This window comes from Bos grunniens, chromosome 11 (assembly GCF_055505025.1).
Source record: "Bos grunniens cultivar Pamir isolate PY7600 chromosome 11, Bosgru_T2T1.0, whole genome shotgun sequence".
Lineage (NCBI taxonomy): Eukaryota > Metazoa > Chordata > Mammalia > Artiodactyla > Bovidae > Bos > Bos grunniens.
In genome coordinates this window covers 53,875,191-53,889,987 of record NC_141175.1, presented here as the reverse complement: position 1 = coordinate 53,889,987, position 14,797 = coordinate 53,875,191, and the positions used below count along the sequence as shown (strand labels likewise).

Below are 14,797 nucleotides of genomic sequence, written 5' to 3'. Positions count from 1 at the left end.
TATGTAGGCCTTAAATGCCCAGTTATCTGAACATTATATGCCCTTATCCTTTCTTTTCCTCATCAAAGCTATAATATAGACAATATAGTTTTCTCGGCTGATTCTTCAGAAACAATAAATGTTAGTAATATTTTCCAATATCTAAGTGTGATTTAGCACTTTACTAAAACTAGAGGCTGAATGAAACCTAAAATTTATTATTTGAAAGATGCTTAAGAACTCTAAAGGCTCAAATGTATGTACCTCTAAAAATATAATGTTAGTGATAAGGTTAATCATTTAAGAAAACCTTTTTTCTCTTGATTTTTGTAGATGAACTTCATGAAATCCTCAAAATAGAAAGGACAGGGCAACTGCCTACTCTATCTCATATAATCTGGGTCTTTATTAAAAATCTCCTGTGCATCCCAAGAACAAATAGAATTATACTATGGTCTTAACACACTACAAAATATCCCATTGAGCTGAGGAAAAATGCTATTTACTTATTCATTAATTTACATAACAAAGAAGTATTTAGCACCAACTGTGAAGACTATTCTGCTTGCATGTAGCCTCTTGTTCTATTCAGTTACAAAGCTTTATTAAATAATTAGAACTTGAGATCTGCTTTTCAGATCCCAGTTGTACCCTCACAGGCAGATACATTTTGTAAAGCCACTCCTATCATCCAGCCTTGCTTCACTTGAGTGGTGATAGGATTATATGAAACAGATGCCATCAATTCTAACTCAGCCATCACCATGTAAGAAGCCTTCAGATTTATAAAAAGAAACTTCTCAAGTACTCCAGACCTTACTTAGTGTATTTAATTTCTGGTCATACAAAACATGGCAATAGGTCAAAACATGCCATAGAGAAACTGGAATCCCTTCATTCAAATAGAAAAGAAGTTTTTGTAAATATGTATTTCCAATTATGACATGCCTGCCCCATCTTGTAACCTCTTCATCATTCATATAGAAATGAAGAGGGGACAGTAATCCTAACAAGGTGGCGGGGTTTCAGGTCATTCTTCATTGCTCATCACATTTCTCTCATCTCAGTCTTTAATTCACACCATACATATATCTTCTGGCTCTGAAAGACTTGATTTCTTTAAAAAAAATATTAAAATTGAAGGTGTAAAGGAGAGGGTGAGATAATTTCAGAGAATAGTATTGAAATATATACATTACCATATTTTAAATAGATAGCCAGTGGTAATTTGCTGTATGATGCAAGGAACCCCAAACTGGTGCTCTAAGAAAACCTAGAGGGGTGGGTTGAGGAGGGAGGCAGGAGGGAGATTTAGGAGGGATGGGACATGTGTATACTTATGGCTGATTCATGGCGATGTATGGCAGAAACCATCACAATATTGAAATTACACACTAATTAAAAATTAAAATAAAAGCTTTTAAGATGTCAAAAAATTCTGACCTTGATGATCTGGAAACATTTTCTCCCTCACATTATTTTCACTTCTTTTTATGTGACACCTTCCCCCAGAAAGTAGTTTTGCATTCATATAGTGACCTTAAAAAGTCCTAGATGGGGTGGCATTTTTAGTCTAAACAGCACCCTCTGGTTCACTCAATAAAGGCAGTCACTTACTCTTCCTGTTTATACAGCCCACTTTAGCAGGTATCTTAAAGACTATAGGTTATCAATAATTTTCCCTCCTCTGCTTTGTTTGTGAGTTGATGTGCTTTTATTGGAAGAAGGAAATGGCAACACACTCCAGTGTTTTTGCCTAGAGATTTGAATGGACAGAGGAGCCTGGTGGGCTGCCGTCTATGGGGTTGCACAGAGTCAGACACGACTGAAATGACTTAGCAGCAGCAACAGTGCTTTTATTGAAAATTCAATGAATAAAAATCTATCTCTATAAATATGTATAAATCTATTTACTATACATATATCCACATTTATTTTGCTATGAAAGAGGGTTTGAGGATGAGCTAAATATTTAGTCTTTGGAACCACAGCATTCATCTAAAACAAAGAAACAAGTAAAAGTAATTTTATGTTTTCTGGCGTAACAAAATTGAGAACTTTATGCTTTAAACCACTTAAAAATTACATGGCTTTTTCTGTTTTGAAGTGGAAATCTCATCACCTTGGTGTCAAACTCTATGACTTCAAAGCCAGTGAAGGACTATATAAGGAACTGGGAAAATGAAAGAAATGTAAGTTGAACATAATTGTTTTAAAGAAGGTGTGAAAATAAAAATTCATTAGCTTATCCTTTGACCAAAGTGGAACAACTAATTTGCTGGATTTTCTAAGTCATAGGCAACAATACACACACACACACACACACACACACACACACACCCCACATACTGAGGTTAGTTTGTGGGAAATAATTTAAATACTAGCAAATGGTCACTTTGTACATGGTCTTTGCTAAAGACGTTAAGTTCATCATGTATTTAACCTGCAGGACAATCCTGTTAGGCAACTTACATAGAAATAAACAGAAATAAACAGAAAATCAGTGCAGTTAGAAATCTGTGTCAAGTCACACAATTATCAAATACTGGACCTGAATTTAGAACCTCTCTAGCTCTAAAGTCCAGCACCTAAAACAGAGCAAGGCTCAAAACAAGCTCTCTATTAGTATTATCAGTGCTATTTAAATATTGCTTTTTACAGTTTTACATATAATCGTAACAAATCATGCACATAGACATGGTGGCAATATAGCTACCATGATTTTGGGTTCTGCAGGCTTTGCTCCCATGAATAATATAGTCTCTTAGACTTAATTTTAAGTTTCAGAATCACTCTTGGATTGTATCTCTTTAACATTGTTATTTGATTTACAGAAATGTCTAAGTTACTGGGGAATATGAACTGTAAAGCAAGAGTTTTATGGAGATTATTGCAGTTAGGTGAGGAGAAATAATCATAAGCATCTTAATGAGCACAAAAATTTACTTTGTAGATAAATTCCACTGTCACCCTCAACCCACACACCCACCAAGAACCAATAGTAAGGACCAATAGCAATAGTAACACCTATAGCAATGACTTTGATTCTCTATTAAAATTACTAAGACAGGTTTCACTAGATTAAGTGTTTTGGGGCCCCATACAACCTTGATCATGCAAAAATAAGAGGTAAAAAATATAACTGGCAGTTAATTAAAAATGAGATAGAGAAATTAGGGACTGGGCAGTTATTTGAAAGGGAAAGAAAGTGCTGCTATTCTCTCCATTTTGAAAGTAAAGTAAAGTAAAAAAAATAAATAAATAAAGTAAATAAACTGCTGAAAAGTCAGCCGATAGCATTATGGGATTTCCCTTGTATGTAAATTACTGCTTTTCCTTGATACTTTTAATATTTTCTCTCTCTCTCTCTCTTTTTTGTTTTTGTTTTTTTTCTAGAGACAGAGTCTCTCTATGTTTCCCAGGCTGGAATGCAGTGGCTATTCACAGGCATGACCCCACTACTGATCAGCATGGGAGTTTTGACCTGTTCCATTTCCGACCTGGGCCAGTTCACCCCTACTTAGGCAACCTAGTGGTCTCCTGCTCCTGGGAGGTGTCCATACGCCAAACTTAGTGCAGACACCTGATCGGTCGGTGCACTACAGCCCAGAACTCCTGAGGTCAAGCAATCCTCCAGCCTCAACCTCCCAAGCAGGTGGGACTACAGGCACGTGCCACCACATCTGGCAATAATTTCTTTTTATCTCTAATATTTTCCATTTTAGTTAAAATTTATCTTGGTGTGGTCCTCTTTGGGTTAATTCTGTTTGAGACTCTCTGTAATTCTTGGACATAGATATCTGTTTCCTTTCTTAGTGAGGGAAGTCTTTAACTATTATTACATCAGATATGCTCTCTGCTCCTTTCGCCCTCTCTCTCTTCTCCTTCCTGCACATTTATAATGCAAATGCTAGTATGCTTGATGTTGTCCCAGAGGCCTCTGAAGCTGTACTAATTTCTTTTTATTCTTTTTTTCTTTCTCTTTGTTTGACTGCAGTTATTTCCACTACAGTATCTACTAGCCTCGCTGAGCTGTTCTTCTGTATCATCCACTGTTAATTCCTTCTAGTGTATTTTTTGTTTCAGTTGTTGAATTCTTGATCTCTCATTGGTTCTTCTTTATATTTGTTCTTTATTGAAAGTGTCTAACTTCTCACTCTGCTCGTCCATTCTTCTCTCCAGTTCTTTAAGTATCTTTATGATCATTACTTTGAACTCTATCTGATAGATTGTGTACATAAGTGCTAAGTCACTTCGGTCATGTCCAACTCTTTGTGATATTATGGACTGTAGCCCACCAGGCTCCTCTGTCCATGGGATTTTCCAGTCAAGAATACTGGAATGGGTTGACATTCCATTCCCCAGGGGAATCTTCCTGACCCAGGAATGTCTCACATTCAAGAGATTGGAGAATCTCTTACACCCAAGTCTCTCTTACATCCCCTGCATTGCAGGCAGGTTCTTTATCACTGACTCCACCTTGAAAGCCCATTGGGTAGATTGCCTATCTCCAATTCACTTAGTCCTTATGGGGTTTTATCATGTTCTTGTCTGGAACATGTTCCTCTGTTGCCTCATTTGCTATATTTATTTCTATGTAGTTGGTAGGCTGGTTATGTTTCCTGACCTTGAAGAAGTGGTCTCTTATAAGAAATACCCTATGCTTCCCAGCATCACATTTCCTGTGGTCACCAGAACTACGTGTTCTAAGGATGCCCCCTATTTGGGCTCCATGTGTCCTTCTACTGTGGTGGACTCTCTCCTATGTGCAATCTGGTGGGCATGGCTGGCCTCTTCCCAGGTGGTTGCCACTGGTTGGTGGGATCATGAGTTGGCTGGCTGCAGAACCCCAGGGGTGTTTGGGGCTGGAGCTAGCTCAGTGGTGGGCAGAGCCAAGTTTTGGCATGTGTGGTTGTGGTTCCAGGCCTCTTGAGTCTAGAGTCAGCTTCCTAGTGGGAGGAGCCAAGGCTCAGAGAGTCGGGGCTCTCTTTTGGGGCTCACTGGTAGGCAGAGCTGGATACTGGTATCCCTGATTGCAGGGCCCTGGGGTTCCTGAAGCTGGTTTTAGCCTGATGGAGGGTGAGGCTGGTTCCTGGGGCTTCACACACATTCATTGTGTGAAGCTATATTTGGGGCTAATTTGTCTTGGGACCCACTGGCAGGCATAGTGGAACCTTGATAAGTGGGGCCTGTTTCTGACACAGGTGACTGAAGTATCCAGGGTGCCCTGAAGCTTGTGTGTGCCCACTGCTTGGTGTAACTGAATCCCAGAGATGTTGGCTGAGAGGCCCAAATCTCTCAGAGCTGGTGTTGGTCTAGTAGTGGACCAGGTCAGGGACCAGGGGGTCCAAGACTGGTGCTAGCCTGCTGGTGAGTAGACTGGGTTTTGCCACAGCAGGCTGAGGGGCTGCAGTGGCTTGAGCCTGGTGTCCACCCATGGTGGGCACTACCAGGGCACTTGGTATTCTGAGACTGATGCCAGCCCATTGATGTGTGAGGTTGAGCCCTGGGCTAATTCTGTCTCTCTTGTGGGGAAAGCCAGGTCCTAGTATTTCTGCCTACAGTTCCCTGAAGGTACCTGAGTTGGTTGTCATACTACTGGTGTGTTAGACTTGGGCCCAGGGAGTTGTAGGCTGATGACAGCTCACTGTTAGGCAGAGTGGGGCCCCAGAATCTCTGCTATTGGGCTCCAGAAGTCCCATAGTTGGTGTGTCATCTCACAGGTGGTCAGAGTTGAGGCCCAGTTAGGCCCTAGGGCAGATGCCTACCCACTGGTGGGTGAGGCTGTTTCCAAGGCTAGAGCTGCCTCACTGGTGGGTAGAGATAATTCCTGGGACCTCTATGCCCAAGTCTTGTTAGTCCTGGGTCTAATACCTGCTCACTTGTGGAGAAAGTCTTGTCCTGCTTACTTTGGTGAATAGGGCCATGTCACAGGGATCAGAGAGTCTTAAAGCATACTGCATGCTGGTAGGTCAGGTGGTGTCCAGTGCTAATAAGCTGCAAGAAAGATTAAAAAATAGCATTTGTCTGCACCAGTGTCTGTGCCATAGAATAAGCTTTCAAAAATGGCTGCTGCCAGTGTCTATGTCTCCAGGGTGAGCTCCAGTTGTGTTCTGCCTCTTTGGGAGAGTCTCTAAAACCAGCAGATGAGTCTAACCCAGACTCCTTTCAAATTACTGCTTCTGCCCTGGGTTTCAGAGCATGAGAGATTTTGTGTGCATCCTTTAAGAGTAGAATATTTGTTTGTGACAGTCCTCTGGATCCCCTGAAAGCAAGCCCTGATAGCCTTCAAAGTCAAACTTTCTATGAGCTCATCTTTCCAGTACAGAAACACAGGGCTGAGGAGTCCAATGTGGGGCCCAGACCAATTACTCCTTGGAGAGAACTTCTGAAGTTGTAATTATCCTCCTGTTTGTGGGTCACCACCAAGGGTTATGGAGAAGGCAATGGCACCCCACTCCAGTACTCTTGCCTGGAAAATCCCATGGATGGAAGAGCCTGGTAGGCTGCAGTCCATGGGGTCGCTAAGAGTCAGACAAGACTGAGCGACTTGACTTTCACTTTTCACTTTCATGCATTGGAGAAGGAAATGGCAACCCACTCCAGTGTTCTTGCCTGGAGAATTCCAGGGATGGGGGAGCCTGGTGGGCTGCCGTCTATGGGGTCGCACAGAGTCGGACACGAATGAAGCGACTTAGCAGCAGCAGCAGCAGCAACCAAGGTTTTTGGTCTTGACTCTACTTCGAATCCATACTCCTGCCCATTTTGTGTGCTTCTTTTTTTATATATTTGGTTGTAGACAATTTTTTGATAGGTTTTAGTTTTTTATTAATAGTTGTTTTGTAAACAGTTGTAATTTTGGTGTGCCTGTGAGAAGAGTTGGGATCAGAGTCTTCATGCTCCACCATTTTGGTCATTCTTCAGGAAATCTTTTTTGAAGAAAAAATGTGCTCAATCCAGGACTTTAAGAATTCTCACAGAATTATTTCTCTCCCAGAAAATATGAGCTCAAATAGAAGAAAATTCATCATATGACTACTGCTGCTGCTGCTAAGTCGCTTCAGTCATGTCTGACTCTGTGCGACCCCATAGACAGCAGCCCACCAGGCTCCCCCATCCCTGGGATTCTCCAGGCAAGAACGCTGGAGTGGGTTGCCATTTCCTTCTCCAATGCAGGAAAGTGAAAAGTGAAAGTGAAAGTGAAATCGCTCAGTTGTGTCTGACTCTTAGCAACCCCATGGACTACAGCCTACCAGGCTACTCCATCCATGGGATTCTCCAGGCAAGGGTACTGGAGTGGGGAGCCATTGCCTTCTCTGCATCATATGACAGTATAAGCCAAATCAAAGCAATCATGGATATAATTTAATAAAATTATTAGAAAGACTATAAATATGTGATCCAAATGTTTAAAATGGAAAACATAAAAATGGACAAGATTAATAACAAAATATCAAGTTGATTTGATTTTAAAATAACCATCTACTACTTCATTCCCACTAAGACAGCTAAAATTATAGGAGGAAAAAAGGAAAATGACAAGTGTGTTCATGAGAATGTGGAAAAATTGGGTTTCTCGTACATTGCTGTTGAAATGTACAATGGTGTAGTCATCATTGGAAACTTTCTGTTGATTCCTCAAAAAGTTAAACACAGAATTAAGCAATTGTGGGGGCTAGAAAGTCTCCATTTTGAATGGTAGGCCAGCACATTGGAAGTCTGGAAATTTAAGCAAGAGTTGATATTTCAATTTTGAGTCCAAATTCTGTGTGGGAGAAGGCTGGAAACTCAAAAAAGATTTCTGTGTTATAATCTGGAGACAGAATTTTTCTCCTTCAGAAAATTTCATTGTTGATTGAACAACTGGGCACCATAACCTAACTCCTTTGACACATAAAATTAACCATCAAGATCACTTTCTGGTAGGAACATTCAGTGCCAGAATCCATTGGTCAAATCCTTTCCCTTTGTTAGAATGATGGTAGAATCTATTTTGAGATAAAGTGTTCATCAATCTAAGATTCTAACCAACCCATGGCAGGCATGCAGAATTAGTCAGAAACATATACCATTTGTTATTGGGAATATTCATTGCTGTAGTGTGAACTAGCCTATACTACATGACACAACAGTAGCATATGTGTGTGCATGTGATATTCTGTACTTAAATGAAAAAGAAAAGGGAAAGGAAGGGAAGTCGCTCAGTCATGTGCGACTCTTTGTGATCCCATGGGCTGTAGCCTACCAGGCTCCTCCGTCCATGAAATTTTCCAGGCAAGAGTACTGGAATGGTTTGCCATTTCCTTCTCCAGGAGATCTTCCTGAGCCAGGGATCAAACCCAGGTCACCCACGTTGCAGGCAGACATTTTACCATCTGAGCCACCAGGGAAATATGCCTTAAAATGGTGCCATCTTAAACAATGAGAAAATATCTCAATCTACAATACTGAAGCAAATTTTTGATACTAAAGACATTTAGCTTGTAATACTAGTGACTTACATTTTTGATGTTGTCAATGACCTGAAACTCATCAGACTGTGAGCAGTTACATTTACTAGTAGATGATGAATATCTGAAAGAATATTTGTTGCTTGCAACATCATCCTCTTTACTGGTATGAATTTATATATCTAAGAAACATGACTGTGTTATGAAAGACATTATTGATTTTAAATGGATTTGGGCCACATTAACCTACAAAATGAAGAAACGTAATATAAGCAAGGTATTTGTAGTAGAACTTAATTATTCAGCTTTTTACTAGGAAGAACCATAACTGGAAAGTAAATTTATGCACCTCTCCTGCATGAACTCAAAAATCACTCATCAGTCAAAACAGTAATATTAAAATATATTTTTTGTCAGAAAGCATAATTCCTGATTGAAGATCTACTGTAAAAATGGACTTCAATTTAGCCAGTGTCTTTGATGTTATATTCTATGCAGCATAATAAAGATCTCCATACCAATAATGATGTAGAGTGTACTCCTACTTACATTATTTTGTGAACTTTCTTATCTAATAACTTACTTTTAGTATACTTAAAAGTAATCATGAAAATATATGCAGTGGCTGAAAAAATGTGAGATATGTTGGATAGTAAGTTCAAAATGACTCAAAGGGATGTTGTAGGCAGCATCCATAAAGGCAGCCAGGTCTGAGATGTCATTTATTTTACTTCTTGGAACAGATTCATTACATACTTAGTAATGTGCTCATATCAGTTTTCTTACTAAGATAGGGAGATAATTTGTGGCAAATTGTAGGTAACGTATGTCATGTCTTCCTTTCAGTATTCTGACTCCTTAGGCTTTATCTGTGGTGTAGAAGAAATAGAAATGTTCAATTAATACTATAAAAAGTCAACATACCCAGAAATAAAACTCAAAAATAAGGTTTGTTAAACATGCTTTGCTTTTTAGACTGGTCAAGATTTTAAAAGTTATAAATGATGGGGAATCTCATGCACTGCATGCAAATTACTAAAATGCTTCCAGTATATTTAATAGAAATATTGGATATAAAAAATATGCTTGTGTTGACTCAAAAACTCCACTTATAATAAATAGTCTTGAAGAAAATGTAATAGAAAATAATATGTGTATAAGGATTTATATCACTGTTATTTGAAGTTGTGAAAAATGAGGCAAAATGTAGGTAGCTACTTACAGATACTAAATAAAATATGGTGTAGCATTTTGATAGATATAAATTTAGATATAATGTTGGTCATATATATGGAAAAAAAAAATATATATATATATTGTCCCATTTGTGAGGCAGTCAACTAAGTTTTATAGAATATAATAATACTAACACATCACATTGGTTAGCTATCAAAATAATTGTAACATTATACGCAGGCAGTGTGGATACATCAGTCAGTTCAGTTCAGTTCAGTCGCTCTGTTGTGTCCAACTCTCTGTGACTCCATGGACTGCAGCACCCCAAGCCTCCCTGTTCATCACTGACTCCTGGAGCTTACCCAAACTCATGTCCATTGAGTCAGTGATGCCATCCAACCATCTCACCCTCTGTCATTCCCTTCTTCTCCTACCTTCATGCTTATATATAACTAAAATGTTTGCTTAATTCATTTAATCTTTTTCTTAAATGACCATGTACTATCTTCATAATAAGATAATATTCCTGTACATATTAACTGAGTCATGTACAGGTGCTCTGTAAGTCAGGATAGAGACTGCACATTTAAAACTAAACAGTTTAAATTTTATTGATTTTTTTGTGTGGTTAAAAAAAGAAAACAAAACAAAAAATGATGACTTTATTCAAGAGTGTAAACCAGTGAGAACAGTGGAACCAAGTTCAAATATTATGAGGTATGACATACATTATTTTGCATCCATGTGTCAAATAAAGAATCATTTCTGACTATGGTGACTATGGGTCTGACTATGATGAGGAGAGAGAAAAAGATATCAGATCAGGAGAAGCCGCCTGCCAATGCAGGAGCCATAAGAGACTTGGGGTTGATCCATGGGTCTGGAGATCCCCTGGAGAAGAGAATGACTATCCACTCCAGTATTCTTGCCTGGAGAATCCCACAGACAGAGGAACCTGGTGGGCTACCATAGGGTCCATAAGGTTGCAAAGAGTCAGATGGATACCACTGAAGCAATTTAGCATATTATTTTTCATCCATGTGTCACATAAAGAATTATTTCAACTTATTTCAATGGGTCTGACTATGGTAAAGAGGGAAAAGGAGATATCATACCAGGAGAAGAATAATGACAGCAGCATGTTTTTTCATTATTTTAGGTAATTCCTTGATATAGAAATCTATGTGTTAAAAACTAAATAGATAAAAGAAATGCACTGTATTCAGTGATGTAATCACTTTCCAAGTATGTGGTTTAAGAAAATGTTAAATATAAGGATGACAGACAAAAACAATAAATTTTAAGTGGAACCTCATTAACAAAATTCAATCCAGTTCAGTCACTCAGTCATGTCCCACTCTTTGGTGGTAAAGGTAAACAAAGGGTTACCTTTCTTTGTTTCTTTGCATATTTCACGAATGTTGTTGTTGTTGTTCAGTTGCTAAATCACGTCTGACTCTTTGTGACCCCATAAACTGCAGCATGCCAGGCTTCCCTGTCCTTCACCATCTCCCAGAGTTTGCTCAAATTCATGTTTATTGAGTCGGTGATGCTGTCTAAACATCTCATCCTCTACCACCCTCTTCTCCTTTTGCCTTAGGTCTTTCTCAGCATCAGGGTCTTTTCCAGTGAGTCAGTTCCTCTCATCAAGTGGCCAAAGTATTGGAGCTTCAGCTTCAGAATCAGTCCTTCCAGTGAATATTCAAGACTGATTTCCTTTAGGATTGACTGGTTTGATCTTGCAGTCCAAGAGACTCTCAAGAGCCTTCTCCAACACCACAGTTCAAAAGCATCAGTTCTTCAGTGCTCAGTTTTCTTTATGGTCCAACTCTCACACCCATGCATAACTACTGGAAAAACCATAACTTTGACTATATGGACCTTTGTCTGTAAAGTAATGTCTCTGCTTTTTAATATGCTGTCTAGGTTTGTCACAACTTTTCTTTCAAGGAGTAAGCGTCTTTTAATTTCACGGCTGCAGTCACCATCTGCAGTGATTTTGGAACCCAAGAAAATAAAACTCTCTCACTGCTTCCATTATTTCCCCATTTATTTGCCATAAAGTGATGGGACTGGATACCATGATCTTAGTTTTCTAAATAGTGAATTTTAAGCCAGCTTTTTCACTCCCCTCTTTCCCCTTCATCAAGAGGTTCTTTAGTTTCTCTTCACTTTCTGCCATAAGGGTGGTGTCATCTGCATATCTGAGGTTATTGATTTTTCTCCATGCAATCTTGATTCCAGCTTGAGTTTCATCCAACCCAGAATTTCACATGATGTACTCTGCATAGGATAGAAGTTAAATAAGCAAGGTGACAATATGCAGTCTTGATGTACTCTTTTCCCAATTTGGAACAAGTCCGTTGTTCCAAAGATTGCTCTACTATTGAGATAAATGGACTTGATGAACTAATGATTCTTTATTGCTCTTCTTAATCTTTTTAATTCTAGTAGAAAAAATAGTCCTTGTAGTGCTATGGGGCTTAACCATTCTGAACAGAAAAGTGACTGAGAATTAATTTAGCAACTGAACTGATTCATGAGTAATCTTTTAATTGCACAATCCCTGATTTTCAGTGATTTTAGAAGGTTTCTATAAAGTGACATTTGTTGAAAGATTGGTGTTACTATGCTGAGATGGAGGTAGTGTATTTTTGTAAGCTTAGGACACTTTTAGTGAGTATATTTTGCCCGTGTTTAAAATGGATTAAAAACCCATGGCAAAGGCTTTCAAACTATTCCATGCTGAAAAGATAAAGCTAAGAAAATAGATCACAGGGTCCAGGCTGGACTTCAATGACAAAGGACTCAATTTCACCTATAGAGCAGAAAAAAATTTTATTTGAAAGTCACTGGGACTCTACCCTCAACGCCTAACAGGTAGAGACTCATGAATGTTTACTTTTGTTGCCAGTAGAAAAAATATTCAGGGGTAACATTATAACCATTCTCTAGGCAAAGATACGGAGAAGGCAATGGCACCCCACTTCAGTACTCTTGCCTGGAAAATCCCATGGATGGAGGAGCCTGGTGGGCTGCAGTCCATGGGGTCACTAAGAGTCAGACATGACTGAAGAACTTCACTTTCACTTTTCACTTTCATGCATTGGAGAAGGAAATGGCAACCCACTCCATGTTCTTGCCTGGAGAATCCCAGGAATGGGGAAGCCTGGTGGGCTGCCGTCTATGGGGTCGCACAGAGTCGGACACGACTGAAGTGACTTAGCAGTAGCAATAGCAGGCAAAGATAATCTACAAAATAGCTTTAAACATGACATTATATTTGACATTCAAATAAGTACTTTTCCCTTAACCAATCAATTAATAATTAAATATAAGGTAAACTTTTCAAAAAGAACTTAAATTCTTTAAGATTTTGATTAGATCATTTACCTCCATGTCCTCAAAGCAGTAGATTTCTGAAATAGCTTTCTTCTGATAGTAAAATACTTACCGTCATTTGTGTAACATCTTTACTTGCAGCACGTTTAAGTGGAAGGAACATCTCACTTTCAAATTAGGATATTGTAGTTTAAATCTTAGCTGTGTTATTATCTACATAAATTCAAGCAAATATGTTAACTTTCCTAGTCTCAGTTTCTGAAACTAAAATGTGAATATCTATGTCATAGTGTAAAAGTGTACAGAGATTGTTTACTAATAAATATATTCAACAAACACGTATTGTGAATCTATTATGTGTTAAAACATTAGTAGGTGCCAGTGTTGAATCAGTCAGCATGAGGTTACAGACATGCAGAATAGAAATACTTTAATATGTCATGGAAATAGTGGTAGTCACTGTTAAGATTCAAAACAAGAAGTTATGAGAAAGAATTTGATGGTATATACTGTAAGGTAGAAGAAAAGCTAATGATACGTAAGCTGAGATCTGAACAATATTAAGAGATTTCTGGGAAAAAAGGGGGGATATAAAGCCTCTGAGGCAAGCCAGATGGTAACTAAAGTAAGAAAAAAAATTAAAGGGAGAAATAAGTGGAGGCAATTAAAATATTCCTCAGTAGATGACTGGATAAGCTAACTGTAGTGCATCTCTACAATGGAATATCATGCAGTGATAATAAGAAATGAGCTATCAAGCCACAAAAGATATGGATAAATTTTAAATGTATATTTCTAAGTTGCAGAAGCCAGTCTGAAAGGTTACAAACAACATAATTCCAATTATTTGACATTTTGGAGAAGACAAAGCTATAGAAACAATAAAAAAAATCAGTGGTTTCCAAGGGTTAAGGGGAAGAGAGATAAGGCAGTTTCACTAAACCAACAGTGAATTTTTAGGGTGGTGAAACTACCCTGTATGATACTATAATTGTGAATATATTACATTACATATTTGTCAAAACTCATTGAACTTTACATAAAAAGAATGAAATTTAATATATGCAAATTAAAAAGTATTCAGAAGTTCAGTGAAAAATCCAGCATGTGATTGCTGTTGCTGTTGCTGTTAAGTCACTTCAGTCGTGTCTGACTCTGTGCCACCCCATAGACGGCAGCCCATCAGGCTCCCCTGTCCCTGGGATTCTCCAGGCAGGAACACTGGAGTGGGTTGCCATTTCCTTCTCCAATGCATGAAAGTGAAAAGTGAAAGTGAAGTCGCTCAGTCGTGTCCGACTCTTCACAGCCCCATGGACTGCAGCCTACCAGGCTCCTCCATCTATGGGATTTTCCAGGGGAAAAAATAATCTGAATTATGAATGTGTAAACAAACTCCTTGAATGGGGTGGGAAAAATTTGCTGACCTAAGTAACTTTAGAAAGTAGAATCTATAAAGCTAAAGGCAAAAGATGCTTTCCACAAACACTGTACTCTAACTGGCAAAATTATGTCTCAAGGGAATATGTTAACAATTCAGATGCTTTTATTCATGTATACTGGAAATGAAAAATTAAGTAAATGGATAGTATTTGTTGTAGTTAACTTTTTCACTGTTGTAGTAGAAGGTTACTTATGAGCAAGGGAGGAAGTCATAAAAATCAGTACGATAATAGATTAGAATTGACACATCAGTGTAGACTCATTTCCAGCTTAACATGGATGCATACTGCTACTATATAAATATGTATGGACGTAAGTATTAGCATATGCGTATGTATTTTCATTCTCTGTAAGCTGGCAAAGCCTAAAACTAATGTTATCCCAGTAGCTATGAGCACACCTACCACCAG

The 14,797-nt window shown here is 38.5% G+C and overlaps 1 non-coding gene across 1 annotated transcript; it reads right to left on the bottom strand.

The window, feature by feature from the left end:
• Nucleotides 1-3,372: 3,372 nt before the first annotated feature.
• Nucleotides 3,373-3,667, bottom strand: LOC147363092 (signal recognition particle RNA). Its single transcript, XR_015137480.1, has one exon.
• Between the last annotated feature and the right edge of the window lie 11,130 nt (nt 3,668-14,797).